The sequence below is a fragment of the Mustela lutreola genome, chromosome 9 (assembly GCF_030435805.1).
Source record: "Mustela lutreola isolate mMusLut2 chromosome 9, mMusLut2.pri, whole genome shotgun sequence".
Taxonomy (NCBI): Eukaryota; Metazoa; Chordata; class Mammalia; order Carnivora; family Mustelidae; genus Mustela; species Mustela lutreola.
Window position 1 is genome coordinate 53,386,385 of NC_081298.1, and position 15,774 is coordinate 53,402,158.

Genomic DNA, 15,774 nt, shown 5'->3' on the forward strand with positions numbered 1-15,774 from the left:
GATAGACCATGGACATCAGTTGTCACAGTGGTGCCTCTGGCAGAACCTATTGCAAATCCCTAGGCAAAATGAGACCTCAAGGATCTGAGAGAATGTATAAGAAGTACTTGATACATCCCTTGGGTATGGTTTATTGAAGTGTCCACCTGTCTGAAAGCTGGGGGATCTAGATAAGGGAGGGAAAATTAGTTATGATAAAACATATCAACAAACATCAATAAATTTTGTAAAACTAATTGTCATGGCTCATATACAATATGACCAACAGAGGGACCATCAGAAGGAAAGCATCAGTTATGTTTATTGTGAAATTTTTTATTCAAAATAAAGCAATGTGAGGGGAAGACACAATGAGAAAATTACCATTTTTTAAATGGTTAAACTTCTTACAAAATGGAATAGGTTTTATATTCTAAGTAGTATATTGAAAAGTAAAACATTGGGGCACCTGGGTGGCTCAGTGGGTTGGGCTGCTGCCTTCGGCTCGGGTCATGATCTCAGGGTCCTGGGATTGAGCCCCGCATCGGGCTCTCTGCTCCAAAAGGAGCCTGCTTCCCTCTCTCTCTCTCTCTCTGCCTGCCTCTCTGCCTACTTGTGATCTCTGTCTGTCAAATAAATAAATAAAATCTTTAAAAAGGAAAAGAAAAGAAAAGTAAAACATTAAAAAATAAAATTTTAATTAAAAAATTATGTAATTTTAAAAAAGGTTAAAAATAGCATAACCATTTTTCTTATACCTGGAAAATACATTGTATATATATCTATCAAAAATAACTTGTCATGGGGGCGCCTGGGTGGCTCAGTGGTTTAAAGCCTCTGCCTTCGGCTCAGGTCATGATCCCAGGATCCTTGGATCGAGTCCCACATCGGCCTCTCAGCTCAGCAGGGAGCCTGCTTCCTCCTCTCTCTCTCTGCCTGAGTCTGCCTACTTGTGATCTCTGTCAAATAAATAAATAAAATCTTTTATAAAAAAAAATTTTTAAAAATAACTTTTCATGTCTGGAATCAGGAGCATATGGAAAAAAATAATATCTGAGGACAAAACTTCTGCCATGTTTTGTGCCTTGTTAATATTTTTAAATAGTCAGGCAACTTTTAGCTTTATTGAAATACCTGCTAAGATACCAGCAGTGCCTTTTGGAGCCCTATGACTATAAAAATTAATTGCAAATATTCAAAATGTTTACTGTGGTGTCACTATTTAGGGCCACCACCAAGTATGTTTCAGAAGTATGCATAACTGTTACTCTTCCATAAGGCAAAAGGGCATATATTCAGGAGTTCCATCTGCTGTACCAGGAGGTGAATCAAGTAATGATTTTTGTCTATAAAATAATTCACTTTTCAATCTAACATTCCTCATTCCACATTATAATAATAAAAACTAGGAGGAGACTAAAACAAACAAACAACTACAACTACAACAACCAGCTTTTCCTTCAGTGGAAAAGTAAATATAACCTTATGAGTAGCCTGAAATTTATTTTTAAATATTATTAAGATAAACGTTTTTGTTAGAAAAACATATATTTTATATTACTAAGAAATAACAGGCAAAGTTTTATTAACTTCTAAAAAGTCTAGTTACTTCTATTTATCTATTAACTCATCTCTTTATGAAGTAGAACATGATCACACCTATTGTATCTACCCAAGTTTGTAAGCTTTGGTTATTTTATGTTTGCTATTTCCTTGCTTAAATTTTACAATATTTGATACATAATAGTATCTTTAAGTCCATCTATGGTTTCACAGAATTTGTTTGAACTTCATTAAAATGTACCATACTTTTTGCCCTGTCCTTGTTTTACTTCTCTATTAGCTTTCCAAGATTTATTCACTCTAGAGTGTGTAGCTATCATTTATTTTTATTCCTCCATAATGCTATGTTTACAAATTTGCATTTATCTCTACTTTTAAAAATATCTTAATTATATACCATTTCTCATCTCACGTAACACTCATGTTACTTCTACACTTATCAGATATTATGTAATTGAAAACCACAACTCAGCAACAATAGAACACCATTTTTCAAAATTAAATGGCTTACCAGAATTCTTTAATTCTATCCTTTATTTGTATTAGATGACCCTTTATTCTGGTATTTGGCATTGTTCATATGGAGGAAAGCTTATAAGTGGATATTCCATAAATAGAAGGATTTATTTTGATTGATTAATTATTCTCATTTAGAATGCATAGAATATGGTTGATTTAATATTTCTTTCTTACTCTCTGCCTGGAACATAGTGCTATCTATGTAATAGCCACTAAAATATTAAGTTAATTACCTAGACTTTAAACTGCATATTAATAGGAATAACATACAGAACTCTTCTCAGATTGGGACACCTGGGTGGCTCAGTCAGTTAAACGCCTGAGCCTTTAGCTCAGGTCATGATCTTAGGGTCCTGGGACTCAGTTCTGCAACAGATTCCCTGCTTAGCCGGGAGTTTGCTTCTCCCTCACCCTGCTGCTCCCCCTGCTTGCTCTCTCTCTCAATCTCTCTCTTACAAATAAATAAAATTAAAAAAATAAATTCTTCTCAGATAGCTAATATAGAATATCGTCTTTGTATTCATCAAAGGGAAAGTGCCATATAATAATGAAATTCAGACTACTTCAAATTCATTTTTTAACCAGTAAGAAAGTACTAGAAACAAGCCAAAAATGTCTTCAATGAATTAAAGAAATAGATTGATTTTCAATATCTTAATGTTTCTAAAATAAATTGCAAGATTTTTATTCTAGATATCAGTGTAAATATTCATTAAACAAGGATATTCTAAAAATAAACCCAAGAAAACTACTTGACATATATGATGACAAAAACGAGTTTGACAAAAGTCAGTTTGGGTAAAACTTACAATACCTACCACCTGAAAGTCTTGTTCTATAATTAATTATTTTAATTTACAAAAATACAAAAATAATATGTGAGAGTAAGTATATTGATAGCTTTGAAGGTATGCCCTTGTGCACTGTTTACTATTTAAAGGGGAATCAAATATGTGATGCTTATGGTGTGACTATATTAAAATTCAACAAGTTCAGAAGCATACGAGGAATAGAATAAAGACAAACGATGACCCTTACTTATCCTAAAGATAGACAATGGTATATATGTGCTAGTTGGGGAGAGAATCCAGTCAGTAGATGGACGATGTGGTAGTGGAAAAAAAAAGACACAACGTTTTGGTTGAAAGTTTAGCACTATATTTAACAAAGTGAAATTGAATAAAATCCAAAAAATATTTTCAATTCATTGAAGATTATTTAGGAAAAACTTGAAAAATACAACTTGATAAGGATTCCAATAAAAGATTCATAAGCAATACAAGTTTCAGAATTTTTAGTATATTTTCCCTAAAAAGCCATTTGATTTAAATTAAAAAGAATTCTATTTACCTGCCACTTAAATAAGAGGAAATTATTTGGTTTTGTAATAAGTCAATAAAATAAATTAACATATCTTTAGAAAACAGATATGCACACTAATTTAAAAAGAATAGTGCTTAATCTGTTCAGCAAACATTTGTAAAATTCCTTGCCATCAGCTAGCTCTGGAGTTCTGCTAGGTGAGTAAGGCCATGTATGTTACTGCTCAGAGTACTGACGCAAAGCAATTGTCCCCTTCACGTCCATTTTTTGCTGTTGATATGTCATGCTATGTTGTTTAGAGATCCATAAATGGCCCTACATGAAGGCCTTTTTTTGTGTGTATATGGGTGACTGTGATTTACCTTTCAAATAAGATGGCTCCTGATTTACAATGATTCAACTTATGATATATTTGGCAATGATGTGAAAGTGAAAGTGATTCAGTAGAAACTGTACTTTGAATTTTGAATTTGGGTCTTTATAAAAAGGGCCAGTGACATGTGGTATGGTGCCATCTTGTGATGCTGGGCAGCGGCAGTGAGCCACAGCTCCCAGTCAGCTAGAAAATTACAGGGGTGAACACCTTGTATTTTTACAAGCATTCTATATATAACCATTCTTCTTTTTTTAGTGTAATATTTAATAAATTGCATGTGATATTTGATACTTTGTTATAAAATAGGCTTTGCTTAAGATGATTTTGCCCAAATGCAGGCAAATGTAAGTGTTCTGAGTATGTTTAAATAAGCTTAAGGTAAGCTATGATATTTGATAGTTTAGGGGTATTAAATGCATTTTCAATTGTTTATGTGTTTCTCTGTACATAGCCCCCTTGTAAGCTGAGGAACATCTCTATATGTATATGTAGCCTTGGTATGGCTTACATATTATTGGCATGAAACATCTAGAACAGTACGCGTGCCATATAATTGTCTACAACATCCAACAAGTTTCTTGAAAACTTGTGCCAAAGGGGTTATGTCTTTAAGGATTCTTATTTCAGAAGGGTTCTCTCAAACGTAAGATTTTTCAGAAGTTAAGTGAAAATCTGACCAAACTAAACATTTTTCCATTTTCCCTAGTGAGCAAAGATAGCTAAAATCTATCTGCCATTTTCTTTTCTTTTTTTTTAAAGATTTTATTTATTTATTTGACAGAGAGAAATCACAAGTAGATGGAGAGGCGGGCAGAGAGAGAGAGAGAGGGAAGCAGGCTCCCCGCTGAGCAGAGAGCCCAATGCGGGACTCGATCCCAGGATCCTGAGATCGTGACCTGAGCCGAAGGCAGCGGCTTAACCCACTGAGCCACCCAGGCGCCCCTATCTGCCATTTTCAACACTGTACTCAACGATTGTAATTCTAATTTAAGAACAGATTATTTATATCAAAACCACATGTTGGCCTAATCTTATACAATATTCATAAATCTCACTCAGAGCCTTGGACACTTTTATTTGTTGAGTCTATATGGTACTACGGACATTCATCTTTTTGGACCTCATAGCTTCATGTATGTCTATACTCTTGAAAATACATGCATCATAGTTCCATTGTAAAATGTCTGGGTTATAAAATGTGCTATGCTATCAAAATGGTAATAAGAACATACAAATGACCTGATGTAATGAACTGGACCAGATTGCCCGATATCACATTTCATACCAAAAAGATTCAGTGGTAAGTTTTAAAATGGCCAGCTATACTTCGACTTAATTATAACTCATTTAACTTCTTTCTTTGTGTACAGTATTATACATTAGTCAGTATTATAGTAAATAAGTACTTTGGACAGATGTAAATATGCTGTAATAAAAAATGTTTTTCTTCTTTCTTTTAGTCCTTTTTACTTGTAAGACTAGCCACAAATACCATGCCTCCCCCCAAATAATTTGCAATCCAAATTTATCTCTAAATGAATTTATTACACAGAAAAAAATATATATATATACACTTACAGTAGACATGTTCAAAAATAGTTACACAACAGCAGGGCCCTATATGTAAGCAGTATCGTTGTTTTGTTTTGTTTTGTTTCTTTCTAAAAAAAAAAAAGAGGTTATGTGAAATATTGGAATTTTATTTCCAGGCCTAGTATTTCAAGACAGTTAACTACACTTATGGTGTCAACAGCCTCTTGTTGGCAGTATGATTTTATTGGCTCCATGGAATAACAGCAAGGATTTACTATTGCTTTTTTTCTTTTATGACACACACAGAAAATAAAATTGACACATTTGCTCAAGACCAACCAGAATCATTTTAACCTATCAAAATTGATGGGAAGCCTTCCCTGCCAAAGTCACTGCTGGGTTTTCACAATTCATTGCAGACAATCTGCTACTCCCATTAGGATAAAGGAGAGAAGAGTCATAATCAGGGAAGAAAGCCGGATTAATACTTGTAATTATCATTGAATTATTTAGCCTGCTATGGGATTATTATTATTAGTGTCATTTGATAATTTTCTATCATTTTATTAAACACAACTGTGAGTAATTACTCTACCTAATATTTCTCTGTATTGGCTGACTAGCTAGCAAACATTCATGAAAACATCCATTAGCCACACATATAAAATGCTGCATTATGATGCTGTTGAATCAGAAGATACCACTACCTGATCCTGTAGCTCTTTGAGGATTTGCAAATCAATTAATTCTATGTTTATTGGATTCTTCCCCTTCAATTAGAAAATTTATAATAGAGTCCATGAACATTATTAGTTTTACCATTTTATTTTTTTTTATTTTTTTTTAAAGATTTTATTTATTTATTTGAGAGAGAGACAGTGAGAGAGAGCATGAGCGAGGAGAAGGTCAGAGAGCGAAGCAGACTCCCCATGGAGCTGGGAGCCCGATGTGGGACTCGATCCCGGGACTCCGGGATCATGACCTGAGCCGAAGGCAGTCGTCCAACTAACTTAGCCACCCAGGCGTCCCCAGTTTTACCATTTTAAACCAGCAATCACACTTTGATTTCTACAACAAAAGCAGAAATATAAACACACACATTTGGATCAGTTTTGTGTTAGTCTGTCTGGACTTCAGAATCCTATTCCTCAAGATAATTCACACCAAAGTTCTGGATTAAACAAGAAATTAGATGGCACCTGAACACTTGGTTTAATATTCTCAAAAGGACTATGCAACTTATTTCTTACATTATGACATTGTTTTACAAAGATCCACACTTTTATAATGTTAGTATTTTTAATAATCAATAAAGTCAATTAATCATGACTAAAAATCAAACATAAAAATTTCTACTTTTTGCTTTTGCCCACTCCATTTAGAACTTATTTATAGCCTGATAATTCAAAGGTCCCTATGTTTATGAAAATCTGGACAGAAATAGCTCTAAGATCCCATTCAGAACTTGATATTAATCTAAGTCTTTTGGCTCCATTTATCCTGAGAGCAAAGAGTAGGACAAAGGATTTGAGTACTGTTAGTTGATCTGGGAGATTACCCAAGGTAGAAAAGAATGGGAAAGTGATACAGTGAAGAAGCAACTTTGTCAAAGAGGTACATTGTTGATATAATTCTTGTGGATAGAAAATGAAGGCTTGCTTTTACTGAAAGGTCCTGAGAAACTTCTTTAAGTTGTCCTCATGAAGACCTGAAAACTGACAATTTTACCTATGGTTCTTATTTCCACTTCACTGAGAGCTTCCTCAGAGGACATTAACTCTCGTACACTTTTGGGTTGTGTTGGAGACATTCTAAAATGAGAGAGAGAACCTGAGATGCTATCAGTGTTAAGTAACTGCAATTTCCCATGGAACTATTCACCACAGGTTTGGCTATAATCAGGTGTTGGGCCTTGATATCAGAGGGATTTGAGGCAGTATCATTTTAGGTTAATCATTATATCCGAAATTTCCAAAAACTTCAACTGATGAAACTTTGATTATAAATCTATAAATATAACAATAAATCTACAGTATTCAAATTATTTTCATAGAAATACACAAACAAAGCATCAATTGATTAATATTTAAATGTAACAATATACTGAACTGAAAGAATTTGGTCATAGAACAACGTGTAAGAAGTAGAACTTAGGTTTAGGTTAGAACTCAGGATGCATTTGAGACTCAGTTAAGAAATTGAATGGAGGGACGCCTGGGTGGCTCAGTGGGTTAAGCCACTGTCTTTGGCTCAGGTCATGATCCCAGGGTCCTGGGACTGAGCCCCAAATCAGGCTCTCTGCTCAGCAGGGAGCCTGCTTCCTCCTCTCTCTCTGCCTGCCTCTCTGCCTGCTTGTAATCTCTCTATGTCAAATAAATAAATAAAATCTTAAAAAAAAAGAAATTGAATGGATGTCTGACTATCTTATAGGTTTGCTAAAAATCAGTGACTTTGTGTTCACATGTGGCTATGCAGGAATTTTTAACTTTCTCTAAGAAGTTATTAGATTTGATTATATAAGGGCAGTAAAGGATGGGGAAAAGCAAAGTACAAACCCCATAAAGACAAAGACACTGAGTATGAGAAAAGAGTAATAGATAAGAAGAATCAATGCATTTGAGGAAAATGGGAACTGAAATACACAATGATTGTTGATATTTTTAGATGGAGAAAACAAATCTAGCTTGCAAGAAGGAAATAACAGAAGACATGTTGTGATGTGATACAGAATCCTGGACAAGGCAGTAACGTGGATTAAAGGAGTAGGGAGAGCATATCAGGTAATTTGGATAGGAAGGAGTTAGGAGATAATTGCTTGATAAATTTTATATGGCCCACTTAAATGCACAGATTTCTCTTCTTTAATTTATATGGAGAACAGGGTGTCCTTTCTCTTCCCTTTCAGAGCACCAGAGGTGTACTCTTTCAGACTGAAAACCTGAAAAGCTCAGGACTCAGTTGCTTAAGCACAGCTGAGAGGACATATTTCAATTAAGATTTACATTTTGCTGAAGGTAGTAGACTGTCAAAAGTGGTTTAACCATATTTTTTCATTTAACAGGAAGACTACGGAGAGTGTTTTCTGGTGTTGGTTCAGAGTCTTAAGAAAGTCAAGTGAAGTATCTTAGAGGTTTTCATGGCTTTTTATTCACAGTTGCAAAAATTGCTGTTGGAGTTCTCACTATTAAGCCCACATTTCTGGCAGAAAGATAGAGGTAAAAGAGAATGATATCTTGTACGACTGATACTTTGTCATATGGTTACAATGTAACTAGAAAAGAGACAATAAAATATTTGATGTTGTTTTAAGTTTCTTTGTTGTCAATCCCTCAGTGCTTTCTGATATTAAAGGAAAAAGTAGATGGATATTGACCTGGCAACTATCAACACCTGTCAGTCTCTCTTGGATAACCAATATCTCTATAATCTCTTCTTCCCAGTAAAAAAAATAAAATATATTCATAAGCCACACTGTGCCATCTCAAGTTACTGCACCAAGATAAAATTACAATGATTTTCAGTTGTTCCAAATGGACAGAATACCCTTCCTTATGATATCATGTCTTATAAGATAGAAAATTGGCTTGCTACCAATATACCCAGATGTGACTGTGGAAGAGACAGGAAAAAAATAATAATATTTATTTATTCCTTGGGTTGACTCTGTTTACACAGATGCATTACTTTTAGAAAAGTTTGGTTTGGGACATTGGAATGAATTTACTTAATGGGTCTGTATGTAATTGGGTTGGACGAAATTTTTAATTTCTACAAAAATTGTTAGAATTCTATCTTATTCTCCTTTGTTATTTTTCACATGTTTACAAAGCCAACATTTTTTTTCTAGCAGACAAGATCTTAAATCCTAACAAAACTCAATTTTTTCCTTTTTTTTTAAGTTTGAGAGCCTCATGTTCTCTCATGCTGCTTTAAATACAACTCAAAAAAAAAAAAAAAAGGAGCTAAATGGGGCAGTAAGACCAGACTTTTTATTTTATTTTATTTATCTTAATTTTAATTAAAAAATTAAAGATTGTATTTATTTTTTTGAAAGAGAGAGAGAGCATGAGTGGGGCAGGGGGATGTAGCAGTAGAGAGAGACTGAGAAGTATATTCCCTAATGAGCAGGAAGCCCGATATGGGGCTCGATCCCAGGATTCTGACTGAGATCATAAGCAGAGACAAAGGCAGATACATGTGCAAAATCCCTTTTTTTCTGCAAAACAATACTTTACAAGAGATGTTTGAAAAAGTACTGGGGAATCAACTTTAATCGGAGATACAAAAATTCAATTGACTTTTGTAAAGCTACAGGGATCCAAATGATGGGAATCCCAGCCCGTTTAGGTTGTGGACCACAGAGTATTCTTCTCTGTAATATTTCATTTTCTTCCATGTCTACTAACTCCAGTCCAAGTTCACTGATCTCTTTTTAGATAGTGCAAAACATGGCAAAGAATACCAAACAAGTGCCCAATATTCTACATTTATTACATAATTTCTAACATATATAAGTGTGTTATCAAGGCTGGTTCTGTGAACGAACCTAGTTATGCTAAAGTGTGTTTTGTTCTCCAAGAAATTAAATGCATGATTATCACACAATTATAAAATACTTGTGTCAAGAATTTTTATTCAAAAATTAATAAGAGAAGCAGATATTAAAACTAGTTCACATGGTTATTTGGGATATAAGCAGAGTTGTGCAGCAGAAGTGCTCTGGGCCCATAATTTGGGTTATAGAATTTATGTTCTCTAATGAAAAATCACTAACTTGCATTATTGTTAACAAGAATCTTGTGCATTACCATCAGTTTTCTACATTACAACCTCTTGCTCTACAGTTTGTAAATAACTTTGTCAATAGCAAGCTAATAAACGGGGTGACTCCAATGGATTGAGATAATCTCCAGAGTTTCTGCTACATAATGCCCAGGACTCCATTGAAAGGACACCGAAGAATTTACTTTGCCCAAAAATTTGATCATTTTTTTCACTGCCCTTACCCATTTTCCAAACCTAGTCCTTTTGCTTCACCTTTCAGTCTACGGACAACCCTGTATCTGACTGACTTGTTAATTCTGGAAATGTTTTGCAGATTAATTTGCTTGCCAGAGGTGGTTCCTCTAATTGAAGTCTAAGAACCCTAATTAGTTAAGAAAACTTTTTTTTAACATTTTCATTGCTACTTATTATTATTATTATTATTGCTAATATCTCTATTATAAATAATTCACAAGGGCATCTTTCTGACAAAAGACAAAGAGCTGGCTACTAGTAGAAAAAGTACATTTGACTCTGTCAGTGAAAGTGGTAAAGGGATTTGAGAAAATAAGGCAAAGCACTGGAATTATGTGTTAAAACTTTAAATATTATAGACACATTTACTTAATTTCTAATACTGTTGTTGCTTACAATTAATTAAGATGTTTTCCATGAACCACGCTTTACAGCAAATATATTGTTTATACAGATTAAATTTTCATCAAAAGGGACGCCTGGGTGGCTCAGTTGGTTAAGCAGCTGCCTTTGGCTCAGGTCATGATCCCAGCATCCTAGGATCGAGTTCCGCCTCGGGCTCCTTGCTCGGCCGGGAGCCTGCTTCTCCCTCTGCCTCTGCCTGCCATTCTGTCTACCTGTGCTTGCTCTCTCGCCCACTCTCTCTGATAAAGAAATAAAATCTTAAAATAAATAAATAAATTTTCATCAAAAAATTGTCAGTGTATTTTATTGTAGGATCCTGATAAGCATTTTGCAGATGAGAAAAGTGAAATTTAGAAAAGTATGTCTCTTCAAATCCCTCATACAATATCTGGCCTAGATAGAAGGATATACTATCACAATTGAGGAAGATCATTGAGATTACTTAAAATGATAAACTTTACTGTATAGGGTATTTTAAAAGTTTGGCACAGATTCAGATTCTTTTAAAATATATATCTATTTTGTGTAAAGAGAATGCACTGAGAAGTAAAAAGAAAGTGATATATCAGTGCTACCAACTAATGGCTATAATATCATCACCTTATTTATGAACAATGAAACAGTGTGCAATATTTAAATAAATTCCTCTTTATTTTATATATTTATAAATTTAAATAAATTCCTGTTTATTTATTATTAAAGAAATTCCTCTAACAAACAGTATGTTTTGAAGGTTAATAGCAGGAAAGTGTTGTACTGCATGGAAGTATTCAGAAAATGTGATCTAAAAGTCTGCTTTCAAGGGCGCCTGGGTGACTCAGTGGGTTAAAATTCTGCTTTCAAGAAGCTATAACAGTAAGTACTGAGCATTAGCTATTATATGCTACGGACGAATAACTGAAATCTACATTTGAAACTAATGGTACTCTATATGTTAACTAATTGAATTTTAAAAAGTTAATTAAAAAAAACCACTATTTTATAAAACAATATTCCCAACAGGCTCTTTTGCTTTAAAATACTCACTTTGTAATGAGAGTCATTACTTTTGTCTAGCCAATTCTTACATCACTGTTTATCCCTTCCCTGCTTTATCCCTTCCCAGTATCAATAAAGGCTCACTTGGGTTACCTAGAAGCCATGAGAAAGCTTGTAATAGATCTGGCTGGTTTTCACCAGCAATTTGACCACCATGTGCACAGGGAAGTCTATTGATAAAGGCTTTATTGCAATAAGTTGCAAATACATGGATGATTTTGAATTCTCTTTCTTGAGGTCCTGTTTCATGATAATAAATTTAGGGTGGCTTATTGGAATGGATGTTTTTAACATATCTTCATAGTTATAAGTACATGGAATTGTAAAATAGATAAATGAATGTGGCAATACTGACAACTGTCCTCATTTTGAAATCAAATTACAGTGTACTAAGATGAGGAAGCAAAGCAGATATGGGATTATGAGTGAAATAATTTAATAAAGTCTTATGGGTATGATCAGACTATTGGGTAATTCAGTAGAAAAATGTCAACTGATTGAGATTCTGTGTTCCCTGATTTCAGAGAGAAGTTAAGATAAATAAGTAACACGAGGAGACTAGGAAGCCAAACATAAGTGATAATTTTGTGCCAGGGTGCATATACATCTGTTTATCTTCTTGCTTTACCACTAAGGTTGCTCCTAGAGGGGAGTTTAAATATGTGTTGGAGCTAATCTCTGTGGATTACACAAGAAACCACATCCTACAGCTCTCCCTGAAACACCCCTTATGATTTCAATGTAATTTGGTTTTTGTATTTTTAGAAATAACAAAATACTTTGCAAACACATCTACTTTATTACCACCACAAGTGAGTCAGCTGACTCCACATTTTAACACAGTGACAGTCACAGAGGAATGGAGGAATGAGTAGAGTTATCAATATATGTGCTTTTAAGAAGTATGACAGGGTAGCAGCTATTTCCAGGAACCAAAACATGGGTCAGCAGCTGTGCAGGAAAAGTGATGGAATAAATGACTCATTTCAGAGGAGTTCTATAACATATTAGTTCTATAATGTATCTTCAGCACCCAATTACCCGCTTTGATCTTAAGATAAGGGTTTACAGTTAAGGTCCCATTTATGATTTGACTGGTCGGTTCTGAATCATTTTTACTATTGTTTTGACTATTACTTGAAACCTATAGTAGTACTTGGAATATGTGTTGTGTATTCTGTGAACATGTGCTATTTTTAGATTAGATAACTTCTGTCTCGAACCCCTGTTAATTTATTTGTTTTTGTTTATTTGATAGTGGTTTCAGTAAATGGATATATCTGAAAAATTGCAAAGCCACTATTAAAATAAGTTATTATGATATATAGCATGGAATTGCACATTCCTCCTTTGAATCCGACAGAGCTTCACCATATCCTTAACAACTTGGGAAAAACATGCTATTATTTTTCTTTATAAAATTTCTCCTGTTAGGCTGTGATGGTTGTCATCAGCAGTAACTCCTCTGAAGGCTTTGTCAAAAGAGTTGAAAAAATTGGAAAGGTGTGAATGAAGCTGTTTGCTGATATAAAGAAAAGAGCATTGAAGTACAATTCACACTCTTACTTCTCCTTCTATGCTTTCAGATGTTTGACATTTGAAAATTTTGCTTCTAGAATAGATGCCCTATATAATTCTTACTTTAAGGAGCCAGTTGCTTTTATAATTTTTTTATTATTCTACCAATCAAGTATTTCCATTTAAATTAAATTCAATACCATTTAAAAAAAAATCAAAAGTGCAGCCAGTATTCAATTCCTGGGCTAAATAATTTTAGAAAGCTTTGTGTTATTGAAGCTACAGGGTTTTTCTGTAGTTTTAACTCTTTCTTTCTGTGATTTTTCCCATTAGTCACGTAAGTGACTGCAATATAACAGACATTGAGGATAAAGAAGGACTGAATAGAACCATCCTTGGCCTCATGAAGTTGAGAATCTAGCAAAGGAGTCAAACAATTCAATCATTCAGAGACAATTTATTGAGTGCCTGGCCTAAGATGAGCACAACAAAACCCCAGCACAGAGGAATCATTTTAGTGGGAGAGATAGATAATAGGTAAGCCAACTTTAAAAAAAAAAAATCGTACTGGTTTTTCTTTAAAAGTGATGCATATTTGAACTAAATAAGCACATTTTAAAAAGAGCAGTGATTGAGAAGAGGCTTTTTAACTGAGTGGTCCAAAAGGGCCTCCCTGAAAAAGTCTGCTTTGAACAGATTTCTGAATAATATCAGCTAGGAAGCTGCGTAAAAATCTCAGGGATGGTTGATTTTTCCAGTCAAAACACTGTAAAGGCTCCAAAGTCACAATAGAGCTATAAGTTTCTCTAATAAAGTAACTTCTGACAAAGAATGAGAAGAAATAACTAGCCCAGGTATGAAAGAAAAGGGACAGAGTTTCTATGGAATTCATATTTAATTAAAGCTCTAACGGACAAAAATACAATAGAGCAAAATTCTGGTCACGCTGATATACCTAATGAAAGTTCATAAACAAGGTGTGGGTAGCAAAGAGTGTGTGGGAATGTTGGTAAGAACAGTGGGGAAGAGTCATCCCTGAACATGTTCTTAAATGAAGCAATTCTTGTGTTGTTTTAAAGGGTAAATTGGAGTTTGCCTAAGTGATTAGAGAAGGATGCCTTAGCTTATGGAAGTTCAAAGCCATAAAGATGTGATAAACTACTGCCGACATTTTCATGTATATTTGTTGTTGCTTCTAGGAATGGTGATCTAAAAACTCCTACTTAAGACAACTAAAACTCCAGACAAAATAGCTTTTAAAATTAAAAATATCAGAATGATTATAAAAATTAAGTGTGGGATTACTGGGCCAAAATACGAAATACAATGAGAGCCTAGAGATATATGCCCTGAAGCCATTTTAGCTATGAGAGCATTTGAAACTGCTAAAACACACTGAGCTGTGTTGTTAATAGACTCTTGATACTAGAGAAACAAAATTCAAAATCCAGCAGCAATCAAATTTGAGGACTTTGGTACAACCCAAATTGAAGTTGAGATCCCCAAAGCACAAGGAGAAGCAGAAATAAGACTATAGCCTACCTTGCCTTCTGTGTAAACTGAGAAAGTCAATCACTGAATTTGGAGTATGATTGTCTTGTAGAGTCTCAGATATAAGAGAAAATCCTGCCAAGGAGGACCATACCATTATTATAGCTCTTAATTATCCCTACTCTTGTTTTGACTATTACTTCTATGATTACTATTTTAACAAAGTCCTTTTTAACACTGAGAGACTAAAACGTAGAAAAATACTCTGATTGATATCTCACTAGAGTGGAAAATATATAGTTACCCATTAACTAATGATATCCATGTCTACATTAGATCCATGATATTTTTAATTCTTGGGAGCTTTTGGTTAAATGAATTTTTTAAGCTTCCTTTAAATGAAGCTTTAAGCCATCACCACATGAATAAAACTAAAGAACTCAATGAAAACAGGCCAAGTATTTACAGAGTAATAGAATGTGCAGTGGAAAGAGTACAATTCTGAAATCATAAAGCCTAAATTAGTGTGATGCATCTTTACTAGCCATGTAATCATAAACCAGTTATCTAAATATGTTAGCCTCAGTTTTTTCACCCATGAAATGGTGATGATAATACTTATTATGCAGAGTTGTTGTGTGGATGTGATGAAGCATGGAGCATGAGAGTCTCATATTCCATGCTAAAATGATAGCTATTTTTATACTTATAAAAATTCTAATAATAGTAATTAAATTGTTCAAAATGGTAATATTCATTTATATTGAGGCATTGTATTGACTATTCATAGACACATTTACCAAAATAAATTTCATTTTACTTTACCCCCTCTGAGGATATATATTCCCTAATTCAATATGAATCTCATTATGAATAATAATTATCATAATAAATATGCTGATTTTTCTTCTATTTATTTTTAGGGAAGTATCCTTTACTGTTGAACATAAAGAAACTTAAGCAAGTCTGTCTTATTCAAAATTTGCATGCTGCTTTCTTATGAAACTAGA

General features: G+C 33.9%; 1 long non-coding RNA gene across 1 annotated transcript in view; it reads right to left on the reverse strand.

Moving 5' to 3' along the window:
• The window catches only part of LOC131808282 (uncharacterized), a 141,011-nt gene extending 126,109 nt beyond the window's left edge, over nucleotides 1-14,902 (reverse strand). Inside the window, exon 1 of the long non-coding RNA XR_009344766.1 lies at nucleotides 14,816-14,902. This is a non-coding gene — a long non-coding RNA (uncharacterized LOC131808282). The remainder of the gene's footprint in view (nucleotides 1-14,815) is intronic.
• Nucleotides 14,903-15,774: the final 872 nt, after the last annotated feature.